Source organism: Schistocerca cancellata, unplaced genomic scaffold, assembly GCF_023864275.1.
Source record: "Schistocerca cancellata isolate TAMUIC-IGC-003103 unplaced genomic scaffold, iqSchCanc2.1 HiC_scaffold_1100, whole genome shotgun sequence".
Lineage (NCBI taxonomy): Eukaryota > Metazoa > Arthropoda > Insecta > Orthoptera > Acrididae > Schistocerca > Schistocerca cancellata.
This window is the reverse complement of record NW_026047099.1, coordinates 6,107,375-6,126,068: the sequence shown is the minus strand read 5'-3', so window position 1 is coordinate 6,126,068 and position 18,694 is coordinate 6,107,375. Positions and strand designations below refer to the sequence as shown.

The window sequence follows — 18,694 nt, the reverse complement described above, 5'->3', positions numbered from 1 at the left end:
AACTACGCAGACACCTGGTGTGAGGCGAGGCGAGGCGAGGAAGCCCACATCGCTACCAGTGGCGCCCTCCAGCACGACACTGCCACACCCCGCACAGGCCCTCCGCTGAACACCAGGGACAAGATGCGTCCTCCGCTAGTGTCGAAGGCTGCACGCGCCCAGCGAATGACAGGGGGTGCAACGAGCAGCAGTGCGTCTCACACACGCGGCGGTGCGCCCGCCAATTCGGCCGTCGCTCTGCTGGGACGCCGGGCGCGCCTCCCCGCGCCGTCCTCGAGGAACTGGCGGTTGCGGAAGGAAGCGCTATCGTCAAATGCGGCCGAAAACTAACATTTTGTGTGTTGGGAGAAAAGCCGAACGCGAATTCTGCCGTGCTCCTACATTAGTTGAGCGCGAACGGCCATACCATGATGAATACACCGGTTCTCGTCCGATCACCGAAGTTAAGCATCATCGGGCCCGGCTAGTACTTGGATGGGTGACCGCCTGGGAAACCCGGGTGCTGTAGGCTTCCTTCCTTTTTTTTTTGTTATGTCGCCAGCCCAATTTTCAAACTAACTTTCTGTTGTGACAAAGATGCTTCCTTAAGCCTTTTAAACTACTGTAATGGTACGTAAATGCAGTAAGTAACTCAGTTTGAGGGAGAATGTGCTAACCAAGTTTGCCAAGAAGACTTTGAAAACGACAAAACAGTACGAATCGGCAGGTGATTTCTGAAATACGTCACCGCCTATTGTTGTGTAGGAGTGTAGAGTTCCAAATTTGATTTGTAACCACGAATTTATTCCTTAGTCGTCTCGTCTCGTCTCGTCTCGTCTCGTCCCGCAGACGTTTGTCGTGCTTGCGCTGTCATATGGACCACGACCCGAGCGGCAGCGAGCGGCAGTGGAGCAAAGTCGGGACAAGTCGGGACGGGGACAGGGACAGGGATAGGAATGGTGCGAATGCACTGCAAACTACGCAGACACCTGGTGTGAGGCGAGGCGAGGCGAGGAAGCCCACATCGCTACCAGTGGCGCCCTCCAGCACGACACTGCCACACCCCGCACAGGCCCTCCGCTGAACACCAGGGACAAGATGCGTCCTCCGCTAGTGTCGAAGGCTGCACGCGCCCAGCGAATGACAGGGGGTGCAACGAGCAGCAGTGCGTCTCACACACGCGGCGGTGCGCCCGCCAATTCGGCCGTCGCTCTGCTGGGACGCCGGGCGCGCCTCCCCGCGCCGTCCTCGAGGAACTGGCGGTTGCGGAAGGAAGCGCTATCGTCAAATGCGGCCGAAAACTAACATTTTGTGTGTTGGGAGAAAAGCCGAACGCGAATTCTGCCGTGCTCCTACATTAGTTGAGCGCGAACGGCCATACCATGATGAATACACCGGTTCTCGTCCGATCACCGAAGTTAAGCATCATCGGGCCCGGCTAGTACTTGGATGGGTGACCGCCTGGGAAACCCGGGTGCTGTAGGCTTCCTTCCTTTTTTTTTTGTTATGTCGCCAGCCCAATTTTCAAACTAACTTTCTGTTGTGACAAAGATGCTTCCTTAAGCCTTTTAAACTACTGTAATGGTACGTAAATGCAGTAAGTAACTCAGTTTGAGGGAGAATGTGCTAACCAAGTTTGCCAAGAAGACTTTGAAAACGACAAAACAGTACGAATCGGCAGGTGATTTCTGAAATACGTCACCGCCTATTGTTGTGTAGGAGTGTAGAGTTCCAAATTTGATTTGTAACCACGAATTTATTCCTTAGTCGTCTCGTCTCGTCTCGTCTCGTCTCGTCCCGCAGACGTTTGTCGTGCTTGCGCTGTCATATGGACCACGACCCGAGCGGCAGCGAGCGGCAGTCGAGCAAAGTCGGGACAAGTCGGGACGGGGACAGGGACAGGGATAGGAATGGTGCGAATGCACTGCAAACTACGCAGACACCTGGTGTGAGGCGAGGCGAGGCGAGGCGAGGAAGCCCACATCGCTACCAGTGGCGCCCTCCAGCACGACACTGCCACACCCCGCACAGGCCCTCCGCTGAACACCAGGGACAAGATGCGTCCTCCGCTAGTGTCGAAGGCTGCACGCGCCCAGCGAATGACAGGGGGTGCAACGAGCAGCAGTGCGTCTCACACACGCGGCGGTGCGCCCGCCAATTCGGCCGTCGCTCTGCTGGGACGCCGGGCGCGCCTCCCCGCGCCGTCCTCGAGGAACTGGCGGTTGCGGAAGGAAGCGCTATCGTCAAATGCGGCCGAAAACTAACATTTTGTGTGTTGGGAAAAAAGCCGAACGCGAATTCTGCCGTGCTCCTACATTAGTTGAGCGCGAACGGCCATACCATGATGAATACACCGGTTCTCGTCCGATCACCGAAGTTAAGCATCATCGGGCCCGGCTAGTACTTGGATGGGTGACCGCCTGGGAAACCCGGGTGCTGTAGGCTTCCTTCCTTTTTTTTTGTTATGTCGCCAGCCCAATTTTCAAACTAACTTTCTGTTGTGACAAAGATGCTTCCTTAAGCCTTTTAAACTACTGTAATGGTACGAAAATGCAGTAAGTAACTCAGTTAGAGGGAGGATGTGCTAACCAAGTTTGCCAAGAAGACTTTGAAAGCGACAAAACAGTACGAATCGGCAGGTGATTTCTGAAATACGTCACCGCCTATTGTTGTGTAGGAGTGTAGAGTTCCAAATTTGATTTGTAACCACGAATTTATTCCTTATTCGTCTCGTCTCGTCTCGTCTCGTCTCGTCCCGCAGACGTTTGTCGTGCTTGCGCTGTCATATGGACCACGACCCGAGCGGCAGCGAGCGGCAGTCGAGCAAAGTCGGGACAAGTCGGGACGGGGACAGGGACAGGGATAGGAATGGTGCGAATGCACTGCAAACTACGCAGACACCTGGTGTGAGGCGAGGCGAGGCGAGGAAGCCCACATCGCTACCAGTGGCGCCCTCCAGCACGACACTGCCACACCCCGCACAGGCCCTCCGCTGAACACCAGGGACAAGATGCGTCCTCCGCTAGTGTCGAAGGCTGCACGCGCCCAGCGAATGACAGGGGGTGCAACGAGCAGCAGTGCGTCTCACACACGCGGCGGTGCGCCCGCCAATTCGGCCGTCGCTCTGCTGGGACGCCGGGCGCGCCTCCCCGCGCCGTCCTCGAGGAACTGGCGGTTGCGGAAGGAAGCGCTTTCGTCAAATGCGGCCGAAAACTAACATTTTGTGTGTTGGGAGAAAAGCCGAACGCGAATTCTGCCGTGCTCCTACATTAGATGAGCGCCAACGGCCATACCATGATGAATACACCGGTTCTCGTCCGATCACCGAAGTTAAGCATCATCGGGCCCGGCTAGTACTTGGATGGGTGACCGCCTGGGAAACCCGGGTGCTGTTGGCTCCCTTCCTTTTTTTTTTTGTTATGTCGCCAGCCCAATTTTCAAACTAACTTTCTGTTGTGACAAAGATGCTTCCTTAAGCCTTTTAAACTACTGTAATGGTACGAAAATGCAGTAATTAACTCAGTTTGAGGGAGAATGTGCTAACCAAGTTTGCCAAGAAGACTTTGAAAACGACAAAACAGTACGAATCGGCAGGTGATTTCTGAAATACGTCACCGCCTATTGTTGTGTAGGAGTGTAGAGTTCCAAATTTGATTTGTAACCACGAATTTATTCCTTAGTCGTCTCGTCTCGTCTCGTCCCGCAGACGTTTGTCGTGCTTGCGCTGTCATATGGACCACGACCCGAGCGGCAGCGAGCGGCAGTCGAGCAAAGTCGGGACAAGTCGGGACGGGGACAGGGACAGGGATAGGAATGGTGCGAATGCACTGCAAACTACGCAGACACCTGGTGTGAGGCGAGGCGAGGCGAGGAAGCCCACATCGCTACCAGTGGCGCCCTCCAGCACGACACTGCCACACCCCGCACAGGCCCTCCGCTGAACACCAGGGACAAGATGCGTCCTCCGCTAGTGTCGAAGGCTGCACGCGCCCAGCGAATGACAGGGGGTGCAACGAGCAGCAGTGCGTCTCACACACGCGGCGGTGCGCCCGCCAATTCGGCCGTCGCTCTGCTGGGACGCCGGGCGCGCCTCCCCGCGCCGTCCTCGAGGAACTGGCGGTTGCGGAAGGAAGCGCTATCGTCAAATGCGGCCGAAAACTAACATTTTGTGTGTTGGGAGAAAAGCCGAACGCGAATTCTGCCGTGCTCCTACATTAGATGAGCGCCAACGGCCATACCATGATGAATACACCGGTTCTCGTCCGATCACCGATGTTAAGCATCATCGGGCCCGGCTAGTACTTGGATGGGTGACCGCCTGGGAAACCCGGGTGCTGTTGGCTTCCTTCCTTTTTTTTTTTGTTATGTCGCCAGCCCAATTTTCAAACTAACTTTCTGTTGTGACAAAGATGCTTCCTTAAGCCTTTTAAACTACTGTAATGGTACGAAAATGCAGTAATTAACTCAGTTTGAGGGAGAATGTGCTAACCAAGTTTGCCAAGAAGACTTTGAAAACGACAAAACACTACGAATCGGCAGGTGATTTCTGAAATACGTCACCGCCTATTGTTGTGTAGGAGTGTAGAGTTCTAAATTTGATTTGTAACCACGAATTTATTCCTTAGTCGTCTCGTCTCGTCTCGTCTCGTCTCGTCCCGCAGACGTTTGTCGTGCTTGCGCTGTCATATGGACCACGACCCGAGCGGCAGCGAGCGGCAGTCGAGCAAAGTCGGGACAAGTCGGGACGGGGACAGGGACAGGGATAGGAATGGTGCGAATGCACTGCAAACTACGCAGACACCTGGTGTGAGGCGAGGCGAGGCGAGGCGAGGAAGCCCACATCGCTACCAGTGGCGCCCTCCAGCAAGACACTGCCACACCCCGCACAGGCCCTCCGCTGAACACCAGGGACAAGATGCGTCCTCCGCTAGTGTCGAAGGCTGCACGCGCCCAGCGAATGACAGGGGGTGCAACGAGCAGCAGTGCGTCTCACACACGCGGCGGTGCGCCCGCCAATTCGGCCGTCGCTCTGCTGGGACGCCGGGCGCGCCTCCCCGCGCCGTCCTCGAGGAACTGGCGGTTGCGGAAGGAAGCGCTTTCGTCAAATGCGGCCGAAAACTAACATTTTGTGTGTTGGGAGAAAAGCCGAACGCGAATTCTGCCGTGCTCCTACATTAGATGAACGCCAACGGCCATACCATGATGAATACACCGGTTCTCGTCCGATCACCGAAGTTAAGCATCATCGGGCCCGGCTAGTACTTGGATGGGTGACCGCCTGGGAAACCCGGGTGCTGTTGGCTCCCTTCCTTTTTTTTTTTTTGTTATGTCGCCAGCCCAATTTTCAAACTAACTTTCTGTTGTGACAAAGATGCTTCCTTAAGCCTTTTAAACTACTGTAATGGTACGAAAATGCAGTAATTAACTCAGTTTGAGGGAGAATGTGCTAACCAAGTTTGCCAAGAAGACTTTGAAAACGACAAAACAGTACGAATCGGCAGGTGATTTCTGAAATACGTCACCGCCTATTGTTGTGTAGGAGTGTAGAGTTCTAAATTTGATTTGTAACCACGAATTTATTCCTTAGTCGTCTCTTCTCGTCTCGTCTCGTCTCGTCCCGCAGACGTTTGTCGTGCTTGCGCTGTCATATGGACCACGACCCGAGCGGCAGCGAGCGGCAGTCGAGCAAAGTCGGGACAAGTCGGGACGGGGACAGGGACAGGGATAGGAATGGTGCGAATGCACTGTAAACTACGCAGACACCTGGTGTGAGGCGAGGCGAGGCGAGGCGAGGAAGCCCACATCGCTACCAGTGGCGCCCTCCAGCACGACACTGCCACACCCCGCACAGGCCCTCCGCTGAACACCAGGGACAAGATGCGTCCTCCGCTAGTGTCGAAGGCTGCACGCGCAGAGCGAATGACAGGGGGTGCAACGAGCAGCAGTGCGTCTCACACACGCGGCGGTGCGCCCGCCAATTCGGCCGTCGCTCTGCTGGGACGCCGGGCGCGCCTCCCCGCGCCGTCCTCGAGGAACTGGCGGTTGCGGAAGGAAGCGCTTTCGTCAAATGCGGCCGAAAACTAACATTTTGTGTGTTGGGAGAAAAGCCGAACGCGAATTCTGCCGTGCTCCTACATTAGATGAGCGCCAACGGCCATACCATGATGAATACACCGGTTCTCGTCCGATCACCGAAGTTAAGCATCATCGGTCCCGGCTAGTACTTGGATGGGTGACCGCCTGGGAAACCCGGGTGCTGTTGGCTCCCTTCCTTTTTTTTTTTTGTTATGTCGCCAGCCCAATTTTCAAACTAACTTTCTGTTGTGACAAAGATGCTTCCTTAAGCCTTTTAAACTACTGTAATGGTACGAAAATGCAGTAATTAACTCAGTTTGAGGGAGAATGTGCTAACCAAGTTTGCCAAGAAGACTTTGAAAACGACAAAACAGTACGAATCGGCAGGTGATTTCTGAAATACGTCACCGCCTATTGTTGTGTAGGAGTGTAGAGTTCCAAATTTGATTTGTAACCACGAATTTATTCCTTAGTCGTCACGTCTCGTCTCGTCTCGTCTCGTCCCGCAGACGTTTGTCGTGCTTGCGCTGTCATATGGACCACGACCCGAGCGGCAGCGAGCGGCAGTGGAGCAAAGTCGGGACAAGTCGGGACCGGGACAGGGACAGGGATAGGAATGGTGCGAATGCACTGCAAACTACGCAGACACCTGGTGTGAGGCGAGGCGAGGCGAAGCGAGGCGAGGCGAGGAAGCCCACATCGCTACCAGTGGTCCCTCCAGCACGACACTGCCACACCCCGCACAGGCCCTCCGCTGAACACCAGGGACAAGATGCGTCCTCCGCTAGTGTCGAAGGCTGCACGCGCCCAGCGAATGACAGAGGGTGCAACGAGCAGCAGTGCGTCTCACACACGCGGCGGTGCGCCCGCCAATTCGGCCGTCGCTCTGCTGGGACGCCGGGCGCGCCTCCCCGCGCCGTCCTCGAGGAACTGGCGGTTGCGGAAGGAAGCGCTATCGTCAAATGCGGCCGAAAACTAACATTTTGTGTGTTGGGAGAAAAGCCGAACGCGAATTCTGCCGTGCTCCTACATTAGATGAGCGCCAACGGCCATACCATGATGAATACACCGGTTCTCGTCCGATCATCGTAGTTAAGCATAATCGGGCCCGGCTAGTACTTGGATGGGTGACCGCCTGGGAAACCCGGGTGCTGTTGGCTTCCTTCCTTTTTTTTTTTTGTTATGTCGCCAGCCCAATTTTCAAACTAACTTTCTGTTGTGACAAAGATGCTTCCTTAAGCCTTTTAAACTACTGTAATGGTACGAAAATGAAGTAATTAACTCAGTTTGAGGGAGAATGTGCTAACCAAGTTTGCCAAGAAGACTTTGAAAACGACAAAACAGTACGAATCGGCAGGTGATTTCTGAAATACGTCACCGCCTATTGTTGTGTAGGAGTGTAGAGTTCTAAATTTGATTTGTAACCACGAATTTATTCCTTAGTCGTCTCGTCTCGTCTCGTCTCGTCTCGTCCCGCAGACGTTTGTCGTGCTTGCGCTGTCATATGGACCACGACCCGAGCGGCAGCGAGCGGCAGTCGAGCAAAGTCGGGACAAGTCGGGACGGGGACAGGGACAGGGATAGGAATGTTGCGAATGCACTGCAAACTACGCAGACACCTGGTGTGAGGCGAGGCGAGGCGAGGAAGCCCACATCGCTACCAGTGGCGCCCTCCAGCACGACACTGCCACACCCCGCACAGGCCCTCCGCTGAACACCAGGGACAAGATGCGTCCTCCGCTAGTGTCGAAGGCTGCACGCGCAGAGCGAATGACAGGGGGTGCAACGAGCAGCAGTGCGTCTCACACACGCGGCGGTGCGCCCGCCAATTCGGCCGTCGCTCTGCTGGGACGCCGGGCGCGCCTCCCCGCGCCGTCCTCGAGGAACTGGCGGTTGCGGAAGGAAGCGCTTTCGTCAAATGCGGCCGAAAACTAACATTTTGTGTGTTGGGAGAAAAGCCGAACGCGAATTCTGCCGTGCTCCTACATTAGATGAGCGCCAACGGCCATACCATGATGAATACACCGGTTCTCGTCCGATCACCGAAGTTAAGCATCATCGGGCCCGGCTAGTACTTGGATGGGTGACCGCCTGGGAAACCCGGGTGCTGTTGGCTCCCTTCCTTTTTTTTTTTTTTGTTATGTCGCCAGCCCAATTTTCAAACTAACTTTCTGTTGTGACAAAGATGCTTCCTTAAGCCTTTTAAACTACTGTAATGGTACGAAAATGCAGTAATTAACTCAGTTTGAGGGAGAATGTGCTAACCAAGTTTGCCAAGAAGACTTTGAAAACGACAAAACAGTACGAATCGGCAGGTGATTTCTGAAATACGTCACCGCCTATTGTTGTGTAGGAGTGTAGAGTTCCAAATTTGATTTGTAACCACGAATTTATTCCTTAGTCGTCTCGTCTCGTCTCGTCTCGTCTCGTCTCGTCCCGCAGACGTTTGTCGTGCTTGCGCTGTCATATGGACCACGACCCGAGCGGCAGCGTGCGGCAGTCGAGCAAAGTCGGGACAAGTCGGGACGGGGACAGGGACAGGGATAGGAATGGTGCGAATGCACTGCAAACTACGCAGACACCTGGTGTGAGGCGAGGCGAGGCGAGGCGAGGAAGCCCACATCGGTACCAGTGGCGCCCTCCAGCACGACACTGCCACACCCCGCACAGGCCCTCCGCTGAACACCAGGGACAAGATGCGTCCTCCGCTAGTGTCGAAGGCTGCACGCGCCCAGCGAATGACAGGGGGTGCAACGAGCAGCAGTGCGTCTCACACACGCGGCGGTGCGCCCGCCAATTCGGCCGTCGCTCTGCTGGGACGCCGGGCGCGCCTCCCCGCGCCGTCCTCGAGGAACTGGCGGTTGCGGTAGGAAGCGCTATCGTCAAATGCTGCCGAAAACTAACATTTTGTGTGTTGGGAGAAAAGCCGAACGCGAATTCTGCCGTGCTCCTACATTAGATGAGCGCCAACGGCCATACCATGATGAATACACCGGTTCTCGTCCGATCACCGAAGTTAAGCATCATCGGGCCCGGCTAGTACTTGTCTGGCTGCCCGCCAGGCAACACCTCGGTGCTCTGCGCTCCGCCGGCCCGTGGTGTTTACGTTCTGCGCGCCGCAGCGTGTGGTGTTCGCGAGGCGACTTGCTTGCTTTGCTTCTTTAACGGTACGTACTGACCATGATGGAAAGTGAAGATAGGAACAATAATATTCAGTGCGAATTTAGCCGATCGGTACCTCGTCCGACCGCTTTCGAAATTCATCATTGGATCCTGAACGATTTGAAAATCCCGGCTAGTGACATTTTCGGACTTCAATTGGACACCTTTTTAAATTCAGTGTTTTTGAAGTTAAGTAGTTCGGAACTATGTGATACAGTTGTTAACGTAAATGATGGTGTGCGGCAGTTTAAGCACGATAATCAAACCGTGAGTGACGTTAAAGTGACGAACGCTGGTTTTGGCATACGAACTGTCAGGGTGTTTAATCTGCCTTTCGAAGTAAAAAACGATACCATTTCGCGACTTCTCGGCCCTTACGGCACCGTGCTTTCCGTTGTTAAAGAAAAATGGTCTGCCGCGTACCCCATACAATGTGAAAATGGAGTGCGAAGTGTACGAATGATTGTGCGAAAGCATGTGCCATCATTTGTTTACATGTCTGGGCACCGTGCATTTGTTACGTACAGTGGGCAGCCGCAAACGTGTTCTTTCTGTAATCGACCGGATCACTTTCGCCAAAATTGTCCACGGCGTAAGGGTCCTTTACAACTGCCTCTGGGTGAACATGGTAGCGAACCTATGAATTGGGTGGCGGTCGCCTTAGGCGCCCCCCCGCCGGCGGCTCGCCGTGTCGATATTCCGGCAGATATGGACGCGTCCCCTGCCACTGTTCCGGAGACCATGCAGATTGATAGTGGTTCCGTAATGTTAAACGCGGTAGCCTTAACAGAGACAGACGCGCGTGCCACAACACCCGTCACAGGACCCGAACCCGCCCCGGCCGTTGCCGCCCTAGCGGCCGTAGAACCATTACCAGAACTGGTCTCTGAAACGACACCCACCCCCACGGTCAGTCACAGTGTGGTGGCGGTAGATCAATCTGTGTCTTTAGAGAACGTGGACCGTGCAGTTTTTGTCCCGCCCGCTCAGGTGACGGAAGTGTCGCATGTCGTCACGGCAAGCCGTGCACACGTGGACACTGCCCCCCCTCTCGACAGACAAGACTCGTCTTCTTCTGTCGGTGCGTCGGTTCGGTCGCGTAGTGACCCCGACAACGATAGGCGCGACAGAAGTAGAAGTTCCTCGACCGATTCTAGACGGTCGTCCACGAGACGGGAGCGTAGTCCGTCACCTGTTAGGAGGCCGCTCTCTCAAGGGAAGCCAAAACGGCAGCGGCGTAAGGGGGGGCAGCGCGGAAGCGCGGAGGTTCGGCCCGGCGCGGCCGCTCACGTGACCCGATCAGCTGTAGGCGCGAGAGCGGACGGCAGCGGTGCTGGCGGCGGCCAGGCTGCGGGCTCGGAAGCGCACAGGGCCGAAGTGGTCCGGCATCTGCAATCGGTCATCCACCAATCGGACGCGCTCCCTCCCAGTGAATCGGTTCCACAACCTGCCGTGAAAGATACGCCTCCGGTTACGAGCGTGCGCCCTGTTACACAGGACGCTGTAGTAGCGCAATCTCGTAGCGACTTGTCCACGATGTCTGTCGCGGGGGCGTCCCCACCTGTTACCCGACCGGGGGCGTGGGGTGATGAGCCGCCTGATGATTAATTTCCAATTACTTCAAGTGTGGCATTCCGTCTTTTAAGCAGGTCGACGATAACCCATGCTGAGTCGTATTTGTATTTTAACGTTTTATCTTGTGAGTGTTTTCACTGTTTTATCTGTGTTTTCTTTGTTTTCTTCTTTTATGGTTGCTGGTAATCAGTTCACGGTCCTCACGGCCAACGTTAATAAAATGCGTAGCCATCACAAAGCGATCGCGCTGCATAATTTTTTAACTGACAGTGGTTGTCAGGTAGCTTTTTTACAAGAGGTGACCGCTGAAGCATTATCTTTTATCCGTGATTTTAACGAGTTCACTGCGTATGATAATATCATCGCGGATGACAGCACAGGCACTGTTATTTTAGTCCGATCGGACATTGAGGTGCAAAATATAGAATGCTTACCAAATGGGCGGGTCATAGTTTGTGAAATTAATGGCTACGCATTTGTTAATGTTTACGCGCACTCTGGCAACAAACCTGCGCGGAATAATTTTTATGCTCATGAACTGTGCCAGGTTTTATATCAAAATAGAGATAATTTTATCCTCGGGGGTGATTTTAATGGTGTAATTGACGATCGCGATCAGGAACCACAGCCAAACCGGTGTGACGAATTGAAGACGTTGGTTACTGGTTTACAGCTGCGAGACACGTGGCGGGTTCTCAACCCCCACCGTACAGAATTTACGTATTTTTATGCTACCGGACATAGTCGTTTAGACAGAATTTACGTCTCGCCACAGCTTGCACATGCCGTTGTCACTGCAGAGGTGCAACCGGTGATTTTTTCTGACCATTGTAGTTACATTTGTCAGTTAAATTTAGGCATGTGCCCACGTTCGTCACTTAAATCTGTGTGGAAATTAAACTGCAGAATTTTAAATGATCCCTCTTTTAAAACGAGTTTTTTAACTATGTGGCACAACCTTGTGCGGTGCCGACCGGTCGGTTCCACCGCTATTTACTGGTGGACCACGGTGGCCAAACCGGCGGTCAGAAAATTTTTAATTGATTTTAGTCGCGAGGCGGCACGGTGGCGCCGGGCTACGGCTGACTTCTACCGCCAGTGTTTGCGTGAGCTCGCGCAGCGCGTTACTGCGCAGCCGGAACTGTTGCCCACCCTGCGCGAATTTAAAGCAAAGTTGCTGCGGGATTTGCGGCAGAAATGTGAGGGGACGGTGCGGCGGAGCCAGCCTGTGGGCGCCGTGCCCGGCGAGACGGTCTCTGCGTACCACCTCCGTAGGGAGAGGTACCGCCGCGCAAAGTTACGGCTCAACACGTGGACGCTCGCCGCCGGGATCGGAACCACGGACCACCAAGCGATTCAGGCGGAATTGTATCAGTATTTTACTTCACTTTTTACCGACACTGCTGTCGATGCCGCCGCAATCAATGATCTTTTAAGTCACGTGCCGCATCTTTTAACGCGACGAGATAGACTCAATCTTAATGCAGTTTATACCGCGGATGATATAGAGGATGCCGTTAAAGGCAGTCAGACCGGGAAATCCCCCGGGAAAGACGGCATCCCAGCGGAGTTTTATCTAACATTTTTAGACTCTTTTAGTGAACTTTTAACGGAAATAGCTAATGACATCCGAAACGGCGCGGCAATCCCGGAGGACTTTGAAGAAGGACGTATCGTTCTCATTCCAAAATCGACTGCGACGCCGAGTGTAGAAAATGTGCGCCCTATTACACTTCTCAATTCGGATTACAAAATAATGGCCAGGTGCATTGCCAATAGACTTAAGCAAGTTCTGGGAAAAGTTTTAGATGACTCGCAGTCGTGTGCTATTCGGGATCGCAATATTTTTGACGCTGTTTTAGCTTACAGGGATTGCATCGGCCACGCGAGAAGTAGCAGGCTTCGCTATGCCGGAATTTTGTTAGTCGATTTTAAAACAGCGTTCGATCGTGTCAGTCACTTTTACCTTAGCAAATTGATGACTCGCATGGGTTTCGGGACCAAGTTCACCGCCATGATAAGTAATATATTACGTAGTGCCACGTCGCGCGTTATCGTAAATGGTATCGCCAGCGCCAAGATCCACATTAGCCGCTCGGTCCGACAGGGTTGCCCCCTATCTATGGCACTGTTTGCGATCGCCCTGGACCCGCTCCTCCGTACCATTGGCCGCACTTGTAGAGGGATTCGCGTGGGCGACGACCGGCTTGTGTGTCGCGCCTATGCCGATGACTTGGGCGTCTTCATCGAACGGGCAGACGACATCGACCGCCTATATGGCGTCCTGCAGCAATACGAACGGGCGACAGGCGCCGTAGTCAATCCGCGTAAGACGGTTCTCCTCCCGTTGACGGAGCGCATGCGTACTGAATACCGGCACTGGTACTGCGTCAAACGCCAGTCTAAGGTGCTCGGCGTGACACTGTCGGATAACTTACAACAGATGCAAGCTCTCAATTGGCGGTCCACTCTATATAAAGTGCGCGCCGTGGTAAAGGTTCATGCGCCGCGCAACTTGGCACTGGCGGACAAAGTTGCGCTTATTAATACAACCATTCTGGCAAGGGCGTGGTACCTGGCGCAGATCTTGCCGGTACCAAAGCAGATCGCACGGTCCATCAGGCATGCATTTTATTGGTTTTTGTGGAAAGGCGATGTTTTTAAGGTCGCCATGGCCACATGCACCCTGAAACCTTCGGAAGGTGGTCTAGGACTTGTCGATTTTAACGCTAAATGTGAGGCACTATTTTATAAACGGACCAACGTTTTAATTGGCAAAGGTTTAGGCAGCCCCACGGCGGTTCTCTTTCACCAGCACCGGCCACGTTCTGTCACCGCCCCGGTTTACGTCACCAGCATCCCGTTCTCTATCTCCCACGTGCGCCGTTACTACCTTACGCATAGCTACGTCAGTCTCCACGACGTACGCGGCCATGCGGTCGGCGACATTGCGGATGTCATCCGCGGACGACCACCGCCCAATAAGTGGGAGCTCCGTCTGCCGCAATATGATTGGAGCGCCGTGTGGACGAACATCAGTTCACGCGTCATACCAGCTGACGTGAGGGCCACGTGGTACAGGGTGGTCAACCGCACTGTTGCCACCAACTGCAAGCTCCACTCAATAAACCTCATCCGATCCAGCCAGTGCGAGGCATGCGGAGTCCCGGACGACATCGAGCATCGCTTCGACTGCTCCAGGTTCCGGGACGTCTGGTACTGTGCGCGGGATATGATTCGTCTCCTAAATAGAGTGACTGTCAGGCAGGTTACTGTGACGGACGCGCTAGTGCCTCAGTGGAAGCCTTACCCGTCCACCAAGCGGAATGCCACCATCTGGTTATATGGACACACTATTCATGCCATATTTAGTCTCAAAATTACCGATGTTGTGACTTTTCTCACCCGTCTATGGACTTTCCACAATGAAGAACGCGCCAGAAGAACCTATTCCGCGACGTTCGCAAACTTTCTGCACGTGGCTTTGTCACATGCATTCCACTCGATCATGACCCCTCCTTAACAGTGACTTATCTCAATGTGTGTATAATTATATAACTATTCCTGTGACTGTGATATAAGGGAACGAACACTGGAAGAGAAATTTTTGGACACGTTTTTTTTTTTTTTTTTTTTTTTTTTTTTTTTTTTTTTTTTTTTTTTTGTATTTGGACTCACCTTGACCATCATAATGATGACGAACTGTGACAGTTTCTTGTTTCTTGTTTCTTGTTTTTACGATCTCCGGAGCTACGTGACTCCCTTACAAGTGTCACGTCGGAAGTTTTGTTTCTGTTAATCCTTTGTGTTCCAATTTTTTGTGTGACTTTGTCGTTTCGCTACCAATCTTGTGTGTGAAAGCAATGCCCTGCCTTTTTGGTTGTTTACTTTCTGCATGGTTTTCGTGTCTTGGTGCTGCGATCGAACACCATCTTTTGATTTTTATGTTGTTCTTTACCGCCTGTAGAAATGTGGCGGTTTGTTTCTTTTCCTACTTCCGTTCAATTTAGGGCATACGTCTCCTTTCCGTTCTTCATTTCATTTTTTTTTTTTTTTTTTTTTTTTTTTCTTCACCACAAGTAACGGCGAGAAGCGGATATGTTACTTTACTTTGCTTTCCATACTTTGTTAGAGGGACCTCCCGGGCCTTATTTATTTTTTGACGCAGGTTTGCGAATTGCTCTTTTGTTGCGCACTCATTCTTCTTCGTTTTCTTTCCCCCACATTTGGTCGGTAGAATTCTTACCGCTGATTTATGGAAGAACATTTCCGTTTGGTTTTCTTTACTTACTTCTCATTATTTTCAACGTTGTTGAGTTTTGCGTTCCCCTTCGATGAACGTGCCGTTCCTACGTCATCAGACGAGGACCCTTTCTCGCTCCATCCGGCGCATACCATCTGCGACCAGCGAGAAGGAGCACCTATTACGCCCCCTCTCCGTTCTTCAACCAGCACTACCAACAGCATCGTTTTATAGCTGAGAAGCTCGCCGAAGAAGGCGTATTGTGGAGAGCGATAAGGCCGGGCTATAAGGGGAGTTGGGAGGCCCGTAAAAAAAAAAAAAAAAAAAAAAAAAAAAAAAAAAAAAAAAAAAAAAAAAAAAAAAAAAAAGGTGCTGTTGGCTCCCTTCCTTTTTTTTTTTTTTGTTATGTCGCCAGCCCAATTTTCAAACTAACTTTCTGTTGTGACAAAGATGCTTCCTTAAGCCTTTTAAACTACTGTAATGGTACGAAAATGCAGTAATTAACTCAGTTTGAGGGAGAATGTGCTAACCAAGTTTGCCAAGAAGACTTTGAAAACGACAAAACAGTACGAATCGGCAGGTGATTTCTGAAATACGTCACCGCCTATTGTTGTGTAGGAGTGTAGAGTTCCAAATTTGATTTGTAACCACGAATTTATTCCTTAGTCGTCTCGTCTCGTCTCGTCTCGTCTCGTCTCGTCCCGCAGACGTTTGTCGTGCTTGCGCTGTCATATGGACCACGACCCGAGCGGCAGCGAGCGGCAGTGGAGCAAAGTCGGGACAAGTCGGGACCGGGACAGGGACAGGGATAGGAATGGTGCGAATGCACTGCAAACTACGCAGACACCTGGTGTGAGGCGAGGCGAGGCGAAGCGAGGCGAGGCGAGGAAGCCCACATCGCTACCAGTGGTCCCTCCAGCACGACACTGCCACACCCCGCACAGGCCCTCCGCTGAACACCAGGGACAAGATGCGTCCTCCGCTAGTGTCGAAGGCTGCACGCGCAGAGCGAATGACAGGGGGTGCAACGAGCAGCAGTGCGTCTCACACACGCGGCGGTGCGCCCGCCAATTCGGCCGTCGCTCTGCTGGGACGCCGGGCGCGCCTCCCCGCGCCGTCCTCGAGGAACTGGCGGTTGCGGAAGGAAGCGCTTTCGTCAAATGCGGCCGAAAACTAACATTTTGTGTGTTGGGAGAAAAGCCGAACGCGAATTCTGCCGTGCTCCTACATTAGATGAGCGCCAACGGCCATACCATGATGAATACACCGGTTCTCGTCCGATCACCGAAGTTAAGCATCATCGGGCCCGGCTAGTACTTGGATGGGTGACCGCCTGGGAAACCCGGGTGCTGTTGGCTCCCTTCCTTTTTTTTTTTTTGTTATGTCGCCAGCCCAATTTTCAAACTAACTTTCTGTTGTGACAAAGATGCTTCCTTAAGCCTTTTAAACTACTGTAATGGTACGAAAATGCAGTAATTAACTCAGTTTGAGGGAGAATGTGCTAACCAAGTTTGCCAAGAAGACTTTGAAAACGACAAAACAGTACGAATCGGCAGGTGATTTCTGAAATACGTCACCGCCTATTGTTGTGTAGGAGTGTAGAGTTCCAAATTTGATTTGTAACCACGAATTTATTCCTTAGTCGTCTCGTCTCGTCTCGTCTCGTCTCGTCCCGCAGACGTTTGTCGTGCTTGCGCTGTCATATGGACCACGACCCGAGCGGCAGCGAGCGGCAGTCGAGCAAAGTCGGGACAAGTCGGGACGGGGACAGGGACAGGGATAGGAATGGTGCGAATGCACTGCAAACTACGCAGACACCTGGTGTGAGGCGAGGCGAGGCGAGGCGAGGAAGCCCACATCGCTACCAGTGGCGCCCTCCAGCACGACACTGCCACACCCCGCACAGGCCCTCCGCTGAACACCAGGGACAAGATGCGTCCTCCGCTAGTGTCGAAGGCTGCACGCGCAGAGCGAATGACAGGGGGTGCAACGAGCAGCAGTGCGTCTCACACACGCGGCGGTGCGCCCGCCAATTCGGCCGTCGCTCTGCTGGGACGCCGGGCGCGCCTCCCCGCGCCGTCCTCGAGGAACTGGCGGTTGCGGAAGGAAGCGCTTTCGTCAAATGCGGCCGAAAACTAACATTTTGTGTGTTGGGAGAAAAGCCGAACGCGAATTCTGCCGTGCTCCTACATTAGATGAGCGCGAACGGCCATACCATGATGAATACACCGGTTCTCGTCCGATCACCGAAGTTAAGCATCATCGGGCCCGGCTAGTACTTGGATGGGTGACCGCCTGGGAAACCCGGGTGCTGTTGGCTCCCTTCCTTTTTTTTTTTTGTTATGTCGCCAGCCCAATTTTCAAACTAACTTTCTGTTGTGACAAAGATGCTTCCTTAAGCCTTTTAAACTACTGTAATGGTACGAAAATGCAGTAATTAACTCAGTTTGAGGGAGAATGTGCTAACCAAGTTTGCCAAGAAGACTTTGAAAACGACAAAACAGTACGAATCGGCAGGTGATTTCTGAAATACGTCACCGCCTATTGTTGTGTAGGAGTGTAGAGTTCCAAATTTGATTTGTAACCACGAATTTATTCCTTAGTCGTCTCGTCTCGTCTCGTCTCGTCTCGTCCCGCAGACGTTTGTCGTGCTTACGCTGTCATATGGACCAAGACCCGAGCGGCAGCGAGCGACAGTCGAGCGAAGTCGGGACAAGTCGGGACGGGGACAGGAACAGGGATAGGAATGGTGCGAATGCACTGCAAACTACGCAGACACCTGGTGTGAGGCGAGGCGAGGCGAGGAAGCCCACATCGCTACCAGTGGCGCCCTCCAGCACGACACTGCCACACCCCGCACAGGCCCTCCGCTGAACACCAGCGACAAGATGCGTCCTCCGCTAGTGTCGAAGGCTGCACGCGCAGAGCGAATGACAGGGGGTGCAACGAGCAGCAGTGCGTCTCACACACGCGGCGGTGCGCCCGCCAATTCGGCCGTCGCTCTGCTGGGACGCCGGGCGCGCCTCCCCGCGCCGTCCTCGAGGAACTGGCGGTTGCGGAAGGAAGCGCTTTCGTCAAATGCGGCCGAAAACTAACATTTTGTGTGTTGGGAGAAAAGCCGAACGCGAATTCTGCCGTGCTCCTACATTAGATGAGCGCCAACGGCCATACCATGATGAATACACCGGTTCTCGTCCGATCACCGAAGTTAAGCATCGTCGGGCCCGGCTAGTACTTGGATGGGTGACCGCCTGGGAAACCCGGGTGCTGTTGGCTCCCTTCCTTTTTTTTTTTTGTTATGTCGCCAGCCCAATTTTCAAACTAACTTTCTGTTGTGACAAAGATGCTTCCTTAAGCCTTTTAAACTACTGTAATGGTACGAAAATGCAGTAATTAACTCAGTTTGAGGGAGAATGTGCTAACCAAGTTTGCCAAGAAGACTTTGAAAACGACAAAACAGTACGAATCGGCAGGTGATTTCTGAAATACGTCACCGCCTATTGTTGTGTAGGAGTGTAGAGTTCCAAATTTGATTTGTAACCACGAATTTATTCCTTAGTCTTCTCGTCTCGTCTCGTCTCGTCTCGTCCCGCAGACGTTTGTCGTGCTTGCGCTGTCATATGGACCACGACCCGAGCGGCAGCGAGCGGCAGTCGAGCA

The 18,694-nt window shown here is 53.1% G+C and overlaps 12 non-coding genes and 1 pseudogene across 12 annotated transcripts; all 13 read left to right on the top strand.

The window, feature by feature from the left end:
* The first annotated feature begins 392 nt into the window (after positions 1–392).
* On the top strand, positions 393–511 carry LOC126154973 (5S ribosomal RNA). Its single transcript, XR_007532496.1, has one exon. It is a non-coding gene; the product is annotated as a 5S ribosomal RNA (ribosomal RNA).
* Positions 512–1,346: 835 nt separating this feature from the next.
* On the top strand, positions 1,347–1,465 carry LOC126154972 (5S ribosomal RNA). The gene has a single exon (XR_007532495.1). It is a non-coding gene; the product is annotated as a 5S ribosomal RNA (ribosomal RNA).
* An 840-nt stretch (positions 1,466–2,305) lies between these two features.
* LOC126154970 (5S ribosomal RNA) lies at positions 2,306–2,424 on the top strand. Its single transcript, XR_007532493.1, has one exon. It is a non-coding gene; the product is annotated as a 5S ribosomal RNA (ribosomal RNA).
* Positions 2,425–3,258: 834 nt separating this feature from the next.
* LOC126155713 (5S ribosomal RNA) lies at positions 3,259–3,377 on the top strand. The gene has a single exon (XR_007533156.1). It is a non-coding gene; the product is annotated as a 5S ribosomal RNA (ribosomal RNA).
* An 826-nt stretch (positions 3,378–4,203) lies between these two features.
* On the top strand, positions 4,204–4,322 carry LOC126154681 (5S ribosomal RNA). The gene has a single exon (XR_007532223.1). It is a non-coding gene; the product is annotated as a 5S ribosomal RNA (ribosomal RNA).
* An 841-nt stretch (positions 4,323–5,163) lies between these two features.
* Positions 5,164–5,282, top strand: LOC126155712 (5S ribosomal RNA). Its single transcript, XR_007533155.1, has one exon. It is a non-coding gene; the product is annotated as a 5S ribosomal RNA (ribosomal RNA).
* Positions 5,283–6,125: 843 nt separating this feature from the next.
* On the top strand, positions 6,126–6,244 carry LOC126154664 (5S ribosomal RNA). The gene has a single exon (XR_007532207.1). It is a non-coding gene; the product is annotated as a 5S ribosomal RNA (ribosomal RNA).
* An 851-nt stretch (positions 6,245–7,095) lies between these two features.
* On the top strand, positions 7,096–7,214 carry LOC126155193 (5S ribosomal RNA). Its single transcript, XR_007532701.1, has one exon. It is a non-coding gene; the product is annotated as a 5S ribosomal RNA (ribosomal RNA).
* An 837-nt stretch (positions 7,215–8,051) lies between these two features.
* Positions 8,052–8,170, top strand: LOC126155710 (5S ribosomal RNA). The gene has a single exon (XR_007533153.1). It is a non-coding gene; the product is annotated as a 5S ribosomal RNA (ribosomal RNA).
* An 849-nt stretch (positions 8,171–9,019) lies between these two features.
* LOC126155426 (5S ribosomal RNA) lies at positions 9,020–9,139 on the top strand (annotated as a pseudogene).
* Positions 9,140–16,273: 7,134 nt separating this feature from the next.
* Positions 16,274–16,392, top strand: LOC126155709 (5S ribosomal RNA). Its single transcript, XR_007533152.1, has one exon. It is a non-coding gene; the product is annotated as a 5S ribosomal RNA (ribosomal RNA).
* Positions 16,393–17,235: 843 nt separating this feature from the next.
* Positions 17,236–17,354, top strand: LOC126154765 (5S ribosomal RNA). The gene has a single exon (XR_007532302.1). It is a non-coding gene; the product is annotated as a 5S ribosomal RNA (ribosomal RNA).
* An 837-nt stretch (positions 17,355–18,191) lies between these two features.
* On the top strand, positions 18,192–18,310 carry LOC126155773 (5S ribosomal RNA). Its single transcript, XR_007533212.1, has one exon. It is a non-coding gene; the product is annotated as a 5S ribosomal RNA (ribosomal RNA).
* The last annotated feature ends 384 nt before the right edge of the window (positions 18,311–18,694 follow it).